The following is a 14,852-nucleotide window of genomic DNA, read 5'->3' on the forward strand; positions in this document are numbered from 1 at the left end:
TATTTTCAACAGAACGTCAATAGAATAGCATAAAAGAAAAGGCATGTGTTCCCAGTCAAGCAATGGCTGGAAAGAATTCAGAAATACCAAGAGACAAGGAGGCAGGCAATGTCAGAACACACAAAGCCAGGAAAAATGATGGAGGGAAACACATTAACTTGAATATGGATTTTTTTTTCTTTTTAAACTCTTCAAACCCCATTAATACTTAGATCTTTAAAAGTGTTCTCTTAGACTCAACCAGTACTTGAGGGACATCAATCAAACTTCTTTTTTTTTTTTTAACTCCTGAAACAAAAGAAACACACCTCTTCTATTTAAAGAATCATTCTGAGTATGTACTGAAATTCAGAAAATACGAAAATAGATCTCAGATCATCTCTTTCTTCTATCCCCAATAACTCAGGATAAATTTTCTGAAATGTTTTGCTTATCCCACATTAACAGGAATGCACCAGGAAAAAGGAAAAGTCTGATTTAAAACGATATTAAATATTTAGAAACAAAGTAAGATTGCCAATTTCTCAACATCTGGGGGTTGATAAATACTAAATAAGACCAACTACCAAATATGTGAAATATTAATGCTTGTAGTTGTTTTTTCTACAAATGCAAATATTCTAACATTTTACTTGCATTTTTTCCATAAACTTGTTGCTTTAAAATACGCTTCTTAGGAAAAGGAAGCATTTTATCCAAATGAACAATAAGAAAATAATATAGTAGATTTATGGCCATGCTTGTAAATTTCCATCCTCTGCCATTTAAGTCATTCAAATATACCCTAAATATAAGAAGTTCATATTTTTATAAAAAGCACAAAGGAATCTCAATAATGGTATTAAACAGCGAGTTTGACAACAATGAAATTTTCCACACCTATTAACTCTGTTGCAGTAGTATGTCTCTTCTACTTTTGGCATTTCCATCTTCTTTAATTAGATAATTGTATCTATTGTGGAAGGTAAGGTCAAATGTTTAAGTGGTAATATTAATTATATGTTTTCCCCATAATCCTCAATATTCAAAATGCCAATTAGCACATTTATATCTATCAAAGGCAAGGAATAAATATTTGTCTTAGGAACCCTTTTTTGTCTGCTTTTTCTCTTATGACAGATGGTTTTAATGCAGATGAAATAAAAATGGGATTGTTGTTTATTATGGGAATACCTGTTCCTGGTGAGCAGTATTCACCTCCAAATCACAGCCCAATGTTGCTGTTATGAAAGTCTGAGATCTGGGGAAGTCTCCTGATGTGATGTAAAACTATGCTTCCTGTGTGCTTGGTGGGCCATGTTTTTTTTTGTGTGTTTGTTTTTGTTTTTAATGAGTGAACCATTTCATGAGAGCAGAACCACCAGTTGTCCCCATAGCTGTGATTCTGGTTCACATGCCCCTAAACCTACCTCAGAGACTTGTGGGAGGTCACATGTACAGATTAGAGAAACCAGACCCACCTGGAGGGATGGGTAGCCCCTGTCTGGGGGGCATTCAGCAAAGCACAGTTTAAAATGGAAGCGTTACAATAGTTAAAAGAAAAACAAGACCTGGAGAGGGAAAACACTGCAAAAGGGAAAAATATCGTAAAAATATGGCTGGGGATATGGCTCAAGCGGTAGCCTGATCGCCTGGCATGTGCAGGGTGCTGGGTTCAATCCTCAGCACCACATAAAAATAAAAAATAAAGATGTTGTGATAACTGAAAACTAAAAAATGGATATTAAAAAATTCTCTCTCTCTCTCTCTCTCTCTCTCTCTCTCTCTCTCCTCTCTCTCTCTTTAAAAAAAAATATTGCATCTAAAATTTAAAAAAAAAAGTAAAAACAAGATGTCAGGGGTTGTAGGCCAGGGGGTTTCCACTTGGCCTGTAGTGTTTGGGGACTCAAATGGCAGACGGTGGGTCCACTACGGTGCCCAATCACACTGATGCCAGGGTGAGATTAACAAAATGGCACAACCCACTCCAAGGCCCAATTGGGAAAGTGGCTGTTTTCATGACTCACTCCCTTCATGACTCTGGTCAGTGTTAACGAGAGCAGCCAGAGGTAAGGACGCCCCTTTCTTCTGGGGCCCCTGACCATGAGTAAGGGTGCTTGAGATACATGGGAAACGCACTCTCTGAACTCTAGCTGAAAGCAGCTCTTCTAGTTTGGCCTCCCACTGCACCCACTGGGTGTCTTCATCAGCTGGAAGGGGCTAATCCTGGCACAAAGGAGACTCCTCCCCGCAGACCTAGTCAGAGTAGGGGGGTGGGGGCAGCTGCTCCTCTCCTGGCCCATAGACTGGCTGGCTGCCCCAGTGCTTGGATTCTTTGATGCACAGCTCAAGGAGGACCTTGGTGGGCCGCTCATTCACCCTCTCCCTGGGCACCCCATGGCTAAGCAGCCAACCAGTGAGGTCCTTGCATGAGGGGTCCAGCCCTAGCATGAGCTTGGCCCAGCCTGGCTGGCTCTGGCACCAAAGCAAACCCACATTAGCAATGAGCTGGATCTCATCGCAACCTCCAGCACCGTCATGCCCTTGACTAACAGGCTGACCAGTGAGAGCCACGGCTCGGAGGGCACCGCTGTCAGAAGGCGCTGCTGCAGGGCCTAAGTGAAAGGCATATCCTCTGGCATACTCCGGCTCAGGAGGTGAGGGTGGTGAGGGCGGCTCATGGTAGATTCAGTTGAGCATGCCCAGCTTATGCACCATCTGGATGCCCACCTCCACGGTGGTTCAAGGACAAAAGGGCAGTTCAGTGGCCTCAAAGTGCAGGAAGAAACCCAATGTCCATACCAGGCCGCAGCAGCCAGGTGAGCAGCGTCTTGCAGTGGTAGTTGAAAATGGCATCCTGGATTACTTGAAAAGCTGGGAATGGAACCACCATTTGACCCAGCTATCCCCCTTCTCGGTCTATTCCCTAAAGACCTAAAAAGAGCATGCTACAGGGACACTGCTACATCGATGTTCATAGCAGCACAATTCACAATAGCAAGACTGTGGAACCAACCTAGATGCCCTTCAATAGACGAATGGATAAAAAAAAATGTGGCATTTATACACAATGGAGTATTACTCTGCATTAAGAAATGACAAAATCATAGAATTTGGAGGGAAATGGATGGCATTAGAGCAGATTATGCTAAGCGAAGCTAGCCAAGCCCTAAAAAACAAATGCCAAATTTTCTTTGATATAAGGAGAGTAACTAAGAACAGACTAGGGAAGAAGAGCACGAGAAGAAGACCATCATTAAACAAGGAGGAGAGGTGGGAGGGAAAGGGAGAGAGAAGGGAAATTGCATGGAAATGGAAGGAGACCCTCAGGGTTATACAAAATTACATACAAGAGGAAGTGAGGGGAAAGGGAAAAATAATACAAGGGGGAGGAATGAATTACAGTAGTGGGGGTAGAGAGAGAAGAGGGGAGGGGAGGGGAGGGGAGGGGGGATAGTAGAGGATAGGAAAGGCAGCAGAATACAACAGACATGAGTATATCAATATGTAAATCAAGGGAAGTGTAACTGATGTGATTCTGCAAGCTGTATATGGGTAAAATGGGAGTTCATAACCCACTTGAATCAAAATGTGAAATATGATATATCAAGAACTATGTAATGTTTTGAACAACCAACAATTTAAAAAAAGACTAGATAAGCAAAAAGCCTAAAATGCTTATAGTCTACAAGCCCCTTATGTGTATGTGTGTTTTCTTCTTCTTTCTTTTTTTGTATTTTGTGTTTTTAAAGGGTTTGTTTGTTTTCTTTTTTTTTCTTTCTGGAACAAGTTTTTCTTACATCAAACTTCAAAATTTCAGTGCATTTCACATATATAACTTTCAGTTTTCTTTGCAACCCTGGAAATCTAAGCAAAAATCAATTTGAGTTCTTATGCTTCCATCCATCCTTTTTTTTTCTTTTTTTATTGTTGGTTTTCATTTTCTTTTTTTCTGTCAGCTCTTTACATAAAAGTTTATCAGCCTCCATTCTAGATTAATAACTGGAATTTGAATGGAAAAATAAAGGTTGTTTGGATTAAAAAAAAAAATGGCATCCTGGATTAGGTCACCCAGCAGCGTCAGCTCCCTGGAATTCAGGGACAGAGCTGAGTCCTCCTGGTTGCACACCTGTAGGATCCAGGTGATCATGAGCTCTTTGGGGTTTTGCTTGAATCGCTGAGAAATATCCAGGAGCTCAGTGTATGTATAGTAGCAGTCTCCCCAGCCCATCTGGGTGGGTGCTAGCACTCTCTCAACCGAAGACACACCTGCCCCAAGGTAGAGAAGAGCAAGAGGTTCAGGAGGGGCACTGTTGCAGAAGTTTCCCGAAGTAGAAATGGCCACACCCCCACCCAGTACTTCCTTGGAGTGGGGCCCCTCAGATCCCCAGGTGTCAAAGGTCCTGGATGGCACTGTGTATTCAGGGGCAATCAGAGCCCAGTGCTGGATATCATGGGGGTCCCCAAGCACAACTCTGACAGGACAGCAATCCAGTGATTTCATCCCTTCTAGTACAGGGTTACTGTGGAGATTAAGGAAGCCACTGCTTCAAGAGTGCATGGTGCTGAGCTGCTCCCTCCCAACTGCAGCCTCTTCCACACTTACCAGGAAGGAAAGCAAGGCAGCAGGACACCTGGAGAAACCTCCAAGAGGGAATGATGGTGGGTAGCCCCTCTGGTAGAAGATACACCCTGAACCTCCCACTCTGCAAGGTTGGGCCAAGTTTTTAATCACTGCCCAAACTAATTCATGTTCATCCTATTGAGTAGTCTGCAGTTGTGCCGGATTGGTAGCCAACAGTGTTAACAGCAGATCACAAAAAAGTGATGTTCACTCCTAAAATTATTTAGCCTGTGTGCTTATCATTTACCAATAGTAACCAATTTTCCTACCTCTGTTTAAGTTAAAGTCAAGAGACTGTAATCAAGAGATTCCCTGGAAGGATAATGATGACATAATGACCAAGGCAGAGGTCAGAAAGCATAATCAGAATGGTTTATATAATTTATCAATAAGATTTTCATTTTAGAAGAGTTTTTAAATTTTCAAAATAGTTGCAAAGATAATGCAGAATTTCCATGTAACCTGCATCCAGTTTCCTCTAGTGTGAACATACTTACATAACCCATCCATCAGAACCAGCATCAGTGAGTTACTATTAAGTCCAAGCTTTATGTGCATTTATCCTCATTTCCTTAATTTTATCCTAAAATCCTTTTTCTGTTTTAAGATCTTGTCCCAGATATCACAATATATTGCCATCACATTTCCTTAGGTTCCTCATGGCTGTGGACCTTTCTTTGTCTGATGTGTTTCTCATAACTCAACAGCATTTATGGGTTTGGAGGAGAAACACCTCAGGAATCAAGCGTCATTTTCATCATGCCATATCAAGGAAATATATCAATGCGACTTATTGTTGCAGATGTTAACCTTGATCTGCTAATGCTATAGAGTTTTGCAGGGTTTTTCACTGCAAAACTACTGTTCCGCCCCCCTCATTTCCACCCTACTCTGGGATAAAGTTACTATGTGCTGTCCTTATGTAAGGAGGGGGAAGTTATGCTCTCTCTCTCTCTCTGAGGACAGGGTCCCAACATAAATCATTTGCAATTCTTCTGCACAGAAAATTTGTCTATTCCATGTTTATTCTGTATTAAAAATTTTTTTCATGTCATTTTAGACTCATGGAAACTTATTTTATGCTTTAGGTTATAATTCAATACTATGTTTTTGTTTTGTTCAAATTATTCTAACTGCACCATTGGGAACCCTTCCTGGTGGCACCTGTGTCCCTTTGACATAACCTTCATTTTGTTTTTGAGTAATTCTTAACTTTGTAGTACTACAAGACTCTCCAGATTTATATTTTATATTTCTTGCCTCAGTCCTAGAATCAGTCAGTTCTCCAAGGAGCCCTGGTTTCTTTTATGAAGAATTGTATCAGAACAGAACAGTTTCCACTTTGAACAAGACTTAAGCTTTAATTTTTTAAGCTATCCTAGACAGAGGAGATACATTTTACTTATGTGGTTTATTAAGACTCACAAAATTTAAGGTTAAATACTAACAGTTTGGATCCAGTTAAAACTGTAAGGTTTGTGTTTAGCATATGAGCTTCTTTCCCCCAGCCCCAGTGTGGTACCTCGGTCACCCCCTCATCTCGCCTTTAAAGCTCCTTTCTTAAAAAACTACTAATCTCACCTTCTACAACCAAAACCCTTCCAAGCCTAATAATCTGCCTCCTTTCTCATTCCCTCCATGGAAAAACCCTCTTTTCATCTACCTCCTAAGAACATCCCATCTGCTCCATCTCAGAACTCTGGGAGCCATCTGTGTGTATGCTCCCAAAAAACATTGTACACCTAAGTGTAGACAGAAAAGGCTGGCGAGGAGAAGTGACTTGAGAACTAAAGACTCTTAAACACCACACCTGGTAGTCAGTTCGTATCCACTGGGCCATTTCTACAGGTAAGGAGAAAATATTAAGTAAAGAGTTATACGGGCTAAACTCAGGTGAAAGATGAGATGTCTGAGGTATGTCCCTGGAGCCTCTAGGAGGGTGCCTTCATGGGCATGGGACCTGTGCCGCTGCATACAGTTCCATGTTTAGAAATGCCTGGTGCTTGATCAGTGCTTGGGTGCTGTTGTCCCTGTTTTCAGCAGGGAGCTGAAACTCCAAACCTCAGTTCTCGTATTCCAAAGAAAGAAAAATTTGAAGTCAGCCACCAAAAGCCAGACAAGAAAAATTTATTACAAGTGAAAGTAAAGTGAAAAGTGAGTTGGAAGTAAAATAAAAGCAAAGTGAGGCTTAAGCAGAGAAACACTCTCAGAGAGAGAGAGAGGGAGAGTGGGCTGTCTCCAAGCAGAGAAGACAAAGGAGACAGTGCTGTCTCCAAATTTATTACTCTTTGATACCCTCCTGGAGAACGGGGGATCACTTCTGTACTCCTTGCAATCAGCTGCTCAACTCCTCCTTCATGTGGCGGGGGAAGGGGGGTGTGAAATTTTTGACCTCTCTGGAACTCCCTGTTTAGGGGGGTCTTCATCTTCAAGTCAATCCCATGTTGATGTGGGCATTGGAGTAGCTGGTCAGAAGTTATCTTAGTGTGCCTGTGCCGGTAAAGAAATTATCCTTCCCACACAAATGGAAACACCTACAGCCATAATTCCTAGCTTCACATCAATCTCAATGGACCCTATCAAGAATTAATCCCATTAATCTTTTTCTTTTGACATGTTTTCCAATAAGCTCCTTTCCTTTCACTGCTCATTGCTAGCTATTACCTTACAGTGTTGTCTTGAAATTCTCAGTAAGTTTTCAACAAAAGGTCCTACAGTTTCATTTTTTTTTTTAACCTGGCCTGACAAGTTACAGAGCCAATTTCAGCCTATGGTCAGGGAAACTCTGGGTGCCTCATCACCTTATAAACTCAGAATCATTCTTCTGGGAAATAAAACATATCTAGATGCTACAAATAGTCCTAGAATTCTTTACACTCTGATTATGTATTTGTACTAATAACAGCATCAACATTCACTTTTACAATGCATACTAACTGCCAGTCACTGAATTGGGCATCATATTAGACAAAATTGTGAATTTCCCCAGATTCGTCCAGACCATCTTGTTTCCTGGCCTTTGGCTGCTTGCTTAATAGAGAATCCTGTCTCATCTTCTGACAAAGCAGTGTCAGCCCCCCCTGGGGTATGACTGAGTTCTGACACAGCCATGGCAGCTCCAACAGTCAGGTCAAAGCTAACCAGACCCACCCAGGTGCTGGGCTCTCACACCACTTCTGGGCTCAGAAAGTTCAGCATACAACATGGGATCTGGCTTTGTCATAACAGCCTAGATGGACCTGGTGAGACAACTAGCAGTAGGAAGGAGTCAAGACTTCATGGATTGAAGATTGACAGGCAGAAGACTAGAGGTAAATCATAGATGAATTCTTCTCCCTTCCTTCAACTGATGGATAGTTCTACACACCTGAAGATGCCCTGTGTTTCCTCTTGAAGTTCTGGCAAAGTTGATTATACACCACCTGTATTTCCTTTCCTTCCTTCCTTTATCCACTCCTTTTTCCTTTACTTCTTCTATCCTGTGATTGCAGCCCCCAATAAAAGTTAGCTAAGGATGGATATATATTTATTAAGGATGGGTATATATTTAGGTAGATATATCTATATATCTACCTACACACACACACACACACACACACATATATATATATATATATATATATATATATATATTCATCTAAGCTTCATATCTATCTAGGAGGATAATAATAATATTATGGAAAACAGCCTCAGGGATGTTGTGTTTCCCATGCTCATACAGCTGGCAAATAAAGAGTTGGAGTGCAGGGGCTAAGGTTGTAGCTCAGTGGTACAGCACTTGCCTAGCATGAATGAGGCACTGGCTTTGATCCTCAGCACCACACAAAAATAAAAGTATTGTGTCTATCCACCACTAAAATTTAAAATTTTTTTAAAAAATAGTGTAAATCCAGGTCTCTCTGATTCCAAAGTCTATGTTCTAAATCACTGGAGTATATGCTGTGTCTTTTCCATGTATGTTGGAATTGGCTTTTAGTCTATAGAAATGTGATCACAAGAGGCTGGTATCTGAGGAGATAAACAGAAGTATAGTAGACAGTATTTTCTAAGCATTTACAGTGTGTCCGGAGTTACTTAAGAGCCTTTGTATGCATTAAATCATTAAATCCTCATACTAATCTTATGAAGAAACTCTTATTATGCCTGTTTTACAGAAGCACAAAGAGATTCCATAACTTGCCAAGGGTCTTTCAGTTACTGTGTGGCACAACCAGCACTGGACTCCGAGAGCAGAGCACATACCCGTAACCATGATGCCTTCATGAGCCCCACCAGAATGAGTGAGAGGAAGATTGACACATGGAACCTAAAAGTAAACATTTTTGTTGTGCTTGCCATCAATCAAAAAAAAATGTGAGGGGGAAAAATAGAGCCTTGTATAATCTCAGAAGAAAATGCATTGTTTTTTTAAGAGGGTAAAGTGCATTACTAGTGGAGAAATGGTCCGTAAGGTTGACTTGCATAAGTCATTTGGAGAAGCCAATTCTGCTCTGCAAGAGCAATGGAGTGATAGGATAAACAATTAAGAACAACATTAGAGTTAAATTTGAATTTTTAAATAAATGTTTCTAAAAAGGAAGTTAGGGAATACCAAGGATCCTCCAACATGAGGAACTGTGTAGCTGTATGAAGTACTGCAGTTCTGGAAGAGACCTTGAGACTTTCTGGCTCACACGAAGCTGCACAGTCCAGCAATTAAAGGTGCAAGCCGCAGCCTAGAGTCAGGGAACCTGTCTGAATCATGATCCTACAACTGCAGTTCTGTGAACTTGCCCAAACTACTCATTTCTCTTGGTCTCTTATTCCTCTTCCACACAAATGGTTTAATTACACTTATGACATAGATATAGGTGTCCTAAGGGTTAATTAAGTTAATGTGCATAATGTGCTTAGCAATGTTTGCCCTAGAGTAAATAGTCCATAAACATGAGTTATTTCTATTCAGCCATAAATAAAGTATGTGAGACCCATGGAGGTCATGGGATTTACCCAAGTGACTGGTTAAAATGCATGTCTTTCACTCTGTTCTTTCATTTCTAGACTGTAGGCTATGTAAAGATTTAAGACATAGTCCCTGAACTTAAGGAGCTACAGGATGAGTATAGTATACAGGAAAGAAAAAATATTTTTGTTGTAGAAACTAGGTTAGAATTCCAGAAGGGCTCCTTATAGCTCTTTTCTTGAGGCCAGGTAAATGGTATTAAATACCTATATAAATGGTATTATATACATATAGATGAAAGAATTGAAATATACATATATATATAGAGAGAGAGAGAGAGAGTTTATGCATATGTGTGTGTATATATATATAATATATATATTTATATATATATTCACATATACACATATAATATATATTTATATATGAATGTAATTACTGTATCTTTCATGTACACATAGTACCAGGCACATGGTGGGTCTTCAATTAATGGGTTCTGTGAGAGGAAAAATAAATTGAGTTCGTATCGTGACAGCTTTCTTTCATTTCCCCACTTGCCAGAAAGGTGTGGGAGGGGAATAATTAAGACATGGGGTATGTTTTTGGAAATAAAGTTAATTTAAAACTTTTTTTGAAACAATTTTGTAGGACTGTATAATCCCTTGAAGTAATAGGAATTACTTTCAGATGTCACAAAACCATGGCTGGGACACACTGACCTCATGAAAGGAAGCTCTTCTCGTAAAGGTCAACGGACACCAGCCAATGTGTGGAGCAAACATTGCCTTCTAAGCCGTCATGGCTCGGCACCCCACCTGCAGGTGCTTCTTGGCACGAGCTTCACAGCAAATGTTAATAGTTCAATTATAAGGAAACTGATAGCTTTAAGACTCTTAGATTAAGAGATTCAAATATTAAGCCCAAAGATATTATTTAATAGTGATCCATAATAATTGGAAAATACTTTTGCCAAAGATATTCAGATAGAATTGAAAACCTTCATTGTAGTGGTTTGTTTTCATCTCCTTCCCTTCAATCATCTGTAAGTGCTGCTGCTAGCAAGAGGGCAGGAATTAATTTCCACTTTCAGCTCCATCCCATTTCCTTCTCTTTTCTCTTTAAAAAATCTCCATAAGCAATAAAGCAGACATCCAAAAAGAAAATCCAAGGCAAGAGGCAAAAAGTATGAATAGCCAGACTAGATACCTAGACCTAGAAAAATGTCTCCCTGGAAGTTCTAGCAATGTGTCATAATTAGCAGGCTCCCTAACCAAGAAGAGAGAAAATGGCACTAAGATGCTCAGGGCTGCTAAAATTTTAGGGAGCAACTGCTCTTCCTCTGTTCTGTCCTTTACATTTTAATCCTTGGAACACTTGTGGATTCTCCATTCACCCCCACCCGCTTCCCTCCCTCACCACTTGTGAAGATTTTTTTAAAAAATACTTCACATTAATCCTTCTCCTTAGTTTTCATAACACAGAAGCTGGGGTGGGGGTGGAAATCCAACCACTGTTGCTTTTCTAACCAGTCTGATGGGCTCGGCTGTCTACAGTTTCCACCAAGCAGAGAATTAAATCAGTACTTGTGATACTTGACCCATTTTCCATGATTATTTGAGGGAAGTTTTAAACATGCCTTCATTTCACTAATGCAACCTCTGTCTCTTACATGGCTACTTTTCCTGGCCAGAAAGCCTCTCTTTATTCTTTTCTTGGCCTGGACTTTGATCTGTACTGTACTTCTTCCCACAAGGATTTTCAATTTACTAAGTGAAATATTTCCAAACACCCACTGAAAAGAGGAAGATAATCTACTAAAGGGAACTCACTAAACCACGGGACAAGTCACAAGTGGCATCCTGGGCTTTCTTGGCCCCAGGTCATTTCAGTCTCTAAGGTTGATGAGGCAGAGAAAAATATGGGTCATCTGACAAAAGCAAACAAAACTGGTGATCCATATAATGTGGTTCTCGCTTTACAAAGGAATGTTTATCTCCCGGGCCCTTTAAGTTGGAAACATCTGGTAGGACATTGCTGCTAGGTATTCTGGTGGATTTTAGAATTCTGAAGGGGTATGTCCTTAAACCATTTGTATCTTGCTTGTAATGGATTATTCTGAAAATACAGAATCTTGACATCTAAATAATAAGTGAAGCCTGAGGCTCAAAAAGTCAAGGTCTTTATTTTATAGGACCTTTTTTTTTTTTTTAAAAGTTCATGGGATACAGAATATTTTGAAATACAGTTGGAACAATCTTAAATGACTAAATTGTGCCAATGAAATAACTATATAAGAAGTTTCCAAAGTGAGTATTTCCTATTTTAAAATATTCTTTTGTGAGAATTTCAACAGATTAGACAAAGGGGAAAGAAGGAAAGGGAAGGGGCGGGGTAGGAATGGGAAAGGCAATAGAATGACTCTAACATAATTTTCCCTTGTACGTGTATGAAAATACCTAAGTGAATCCTACCATCAGGTATGCTTACAAGAATGGGGTCCTGAGTAGAATAAGATATAATCCATGCTTGTATAATTTTATCAAAATGGATTCTACTATCATGCATAACTAAAAATAAAATAAATTAAAATCCAGCTAAAAGTTAAAAAATAATAAAAAGAGATTAGTGCATGTGGTAAAAATTTGCTCCCATTCTGTAGGATCTCTCATCACCGCACTGGTTGTTTCTTTTGCTGAGAAGGTTTTCAGTTTGAATCTATCTCATTTATTGATTCTTGATTTTTTTTTCTTGCACTGTGAGAGTCTTGTTAAGGAAGTCAGGGCCTAATCTGACATGATGAAGATTTGGGCCTGCTTTTTCTTCTATTAGGCTCAGGGTCTCTGATCTAATTCCTAGGTCCTTAATCCACTTTGAGTTGAGTTTCATACATGGTGAGAGAGAGAGGCTTAATTTCATTTTGCTGCTTATGGATTTCCAGTTTTCCCGGAACCAGTTGTTGAAGAGGCTATCCTTTCTCCAATATATGTTTTTGGCACCTTTGTCTAGAATGAGATAACTGTATTCATGTGGGTTTGTCTCTGTGTCCTCTACTCTGTACTTTTGGTCTGAGGATGTGGGGGAAAAGGCACACTCATACATCGTTGGTGGGACTACAAATTGGCACAACTACTATGGAAAGCAGTATGGAGATTCCTCAGAAAACTGGGAATGGAACCACCATTTGACCCAGCTATCCCACTCCTTGGTTTATACCCAAAGGACTTAAAAACAGCATACTACAGTGACAAAGCCACAGCAATGTTTATAGCAGCACAACTCATAATAGGTAAATTGTGGAACCAAACTAGATACCCTTCAATCGATAAATGGATAAAGAAACTGCGGTATATGGAAATATTACTCAGCATTAAAAGAGAATACAATCATAGCATTTGCATGTAAATAGGATGGAGTTGGAGAATACCATGCTAAGTGAATTAAGCCAATCCCCAAAAAAACAAATTCCAAATGTCTTATCTGATATGTGGATGCTGATCCATAATGGGGTGGGGTGGGGAGCATGGGAGGAATGGAGGAACTTTGGATAGGGCAAAAGGGAGGGAGGAAAGGGAGGGGGCATAGGAGTCAGAAAGATGTTGGAATGAGATGGACATCATTACCCTAAGTACATGTATGAAGACACGAATGGTGTGATTCTACTTTGTGTACAACCCGACATATGAAAAATTGTGCTCTATATGTGTACTATGAATTGAAATGCATTCTGCTGCTAAATTAGAATAAGTAAATAAATTTTTAAAATACAAAATAAACATTTTATTCTATCTTAACTTCATCTCTCAGTATTTATCTGCAGGCTAGGAAAACCACTGGTTTTCCACTTACAGCAGTGGAGGCCATCTCTAAGTGATTACATTGCTTTGTTTTGCAAACAAATTGTGTGTGTGTGTACGTGTGTGTGTGTATACATATATAATTATTCTGTGTAGATACATGTATATGTGTTTGTATTGATAAGCAAATAACAGCACTGCTTATACTGAACATCAATTTGTTTCTCCAAGCATTACACCTGAGCATAGGATCCCGAAAAACATGAATGACTCCCAGTTTCATCTTCAAAATCCTCCTGCCTGGCACTGTCATCACTGTTGCATAAATGTTTACTGATTCTTGAAACAAAAGCCAGAGTTGAAAAGCCCATGCATGCCTGTGGCTCTTGGAGATGGGTTTTTGCATATGACTTGCACTGAAGAACACTGCTTTGTTTCTAGAGCGTAAGGAGGATGCTCCGCCATGTTGGTTTTCCAGTTACAGTCAGACAGACTGTCCTGTTTTAAGCTGCATTTCACTGCATTTATAAGCTATTTCTCCCTCCCTGGCTTTCAATGTCATAAACTAATTGCAAAAACAATGGGAAAGAAATCTGAGAATGAAGTACATTCATGGGTGATTGCATACTCTTAGTTTAAGGGCTGAAATAAATAAACCACTCTAAAAAGAATACAGACAGGGAGGGAAACTTGGAGGACAAAAAGAAAGGGAGCTATGTAGGTCAAGGGCATTGGGAAATGTGGGTGCATATGGCTTCTAAGGTGCAACTGGCTCACTGAACCTAACAAAAGAAGCTCACAAAGCACTTTCACATACATTATTTCATAGCCACTGAATGAAGTAGAGAGTTATCTTGCTCTCATAGATGAGAAGAGGTGTTCAGAAAGGTTGAGTGACCTGCCCAAGGTCACACAGCTAATACACAAGTAGTAGATCTGGCACATAACCTCTGACATCATCAACTCAATCATCACTGTCCTCGTATTCATGCCAGATCCCCCATTCTTATCTGAGTACATGACCAACCCCTCCACCATTCCTTTGCCCAGTGTTTTTACAGACACCACAATCAAATAAATGTGTCCAAGGACTGCCTACTCAAGAGTAAATGTTATCAGGGAGGAAGGAGAAACTCTCTAGATTTGGGGAAAATTATCATTATTCCCTTTTCTCAACTATAAATTGCATAGATGAAACATAAGCTCTGATAAAAAATAAAGACATTAACATTTTGAAACCTTTCACAGTGTGTATGTAGATTGTTTTAAATATTAAAAAAAATAATGATGAAGCTATAAGCTATGCCAGGCCTTTCCACCATGTTTCCGCTCTGTGAGGTAGCTGCTATGATGGTCCTTCTTTTGCACAAGAAAACTGAGGCAATAAAGCCCAGTAACTTGCTCAGAGTCACACAGCTGGTGAGCAGCAGCATCTGGACTGTTCTACTCTGAGTCTTCTGCAGACCAACACACCATATAACTTTATGTGTCCATTTCAAAAAAGAGGAGTAAT

At 39.8% G+C, this 14,852-nt stretch overlaps 1 non-coding gene and 1 pseudogene across 1 annotated transcript; both read right to left on the minus strand.

Moving 5' to 3' along the window:
- Positions 1–2,199: 2,199 nt before the first annotated feature.
- On the minus strand, positions 2,200–4,483 carry LOC101966137 (uncharacterized; annotated as a pseudogene).
- LOC144365247 (small nucleolar RNA SNORD88) lies at positions 4,352–4,442 on the minus strand. The gene has a single exon (XR_013423571.1). It is a non-coding gene; the product is annotated as a small nucleolar RNA SNORD88 (small nucleolar RNA).
- Positions 4,484–14,852: the final 10,369 nt, after the last annotated feature.

The sequence above is a fragment of the Ictidomys tridecemlineatus genome, chromosome 6, assembly GCF_052094955.1.
Source record: "Ictidomys tridecemlineatus isolate mIctTri1 chromosome 6, mIctTri1.hap1, whole genome shotgun sequence".
Taxonomy (NCBI): Eukaryota; Metazoa; Chordata; class Mammalia; order Rodentia; family Sciuridae; genus Ictidomys; species Ictidomys tridecemlineatus.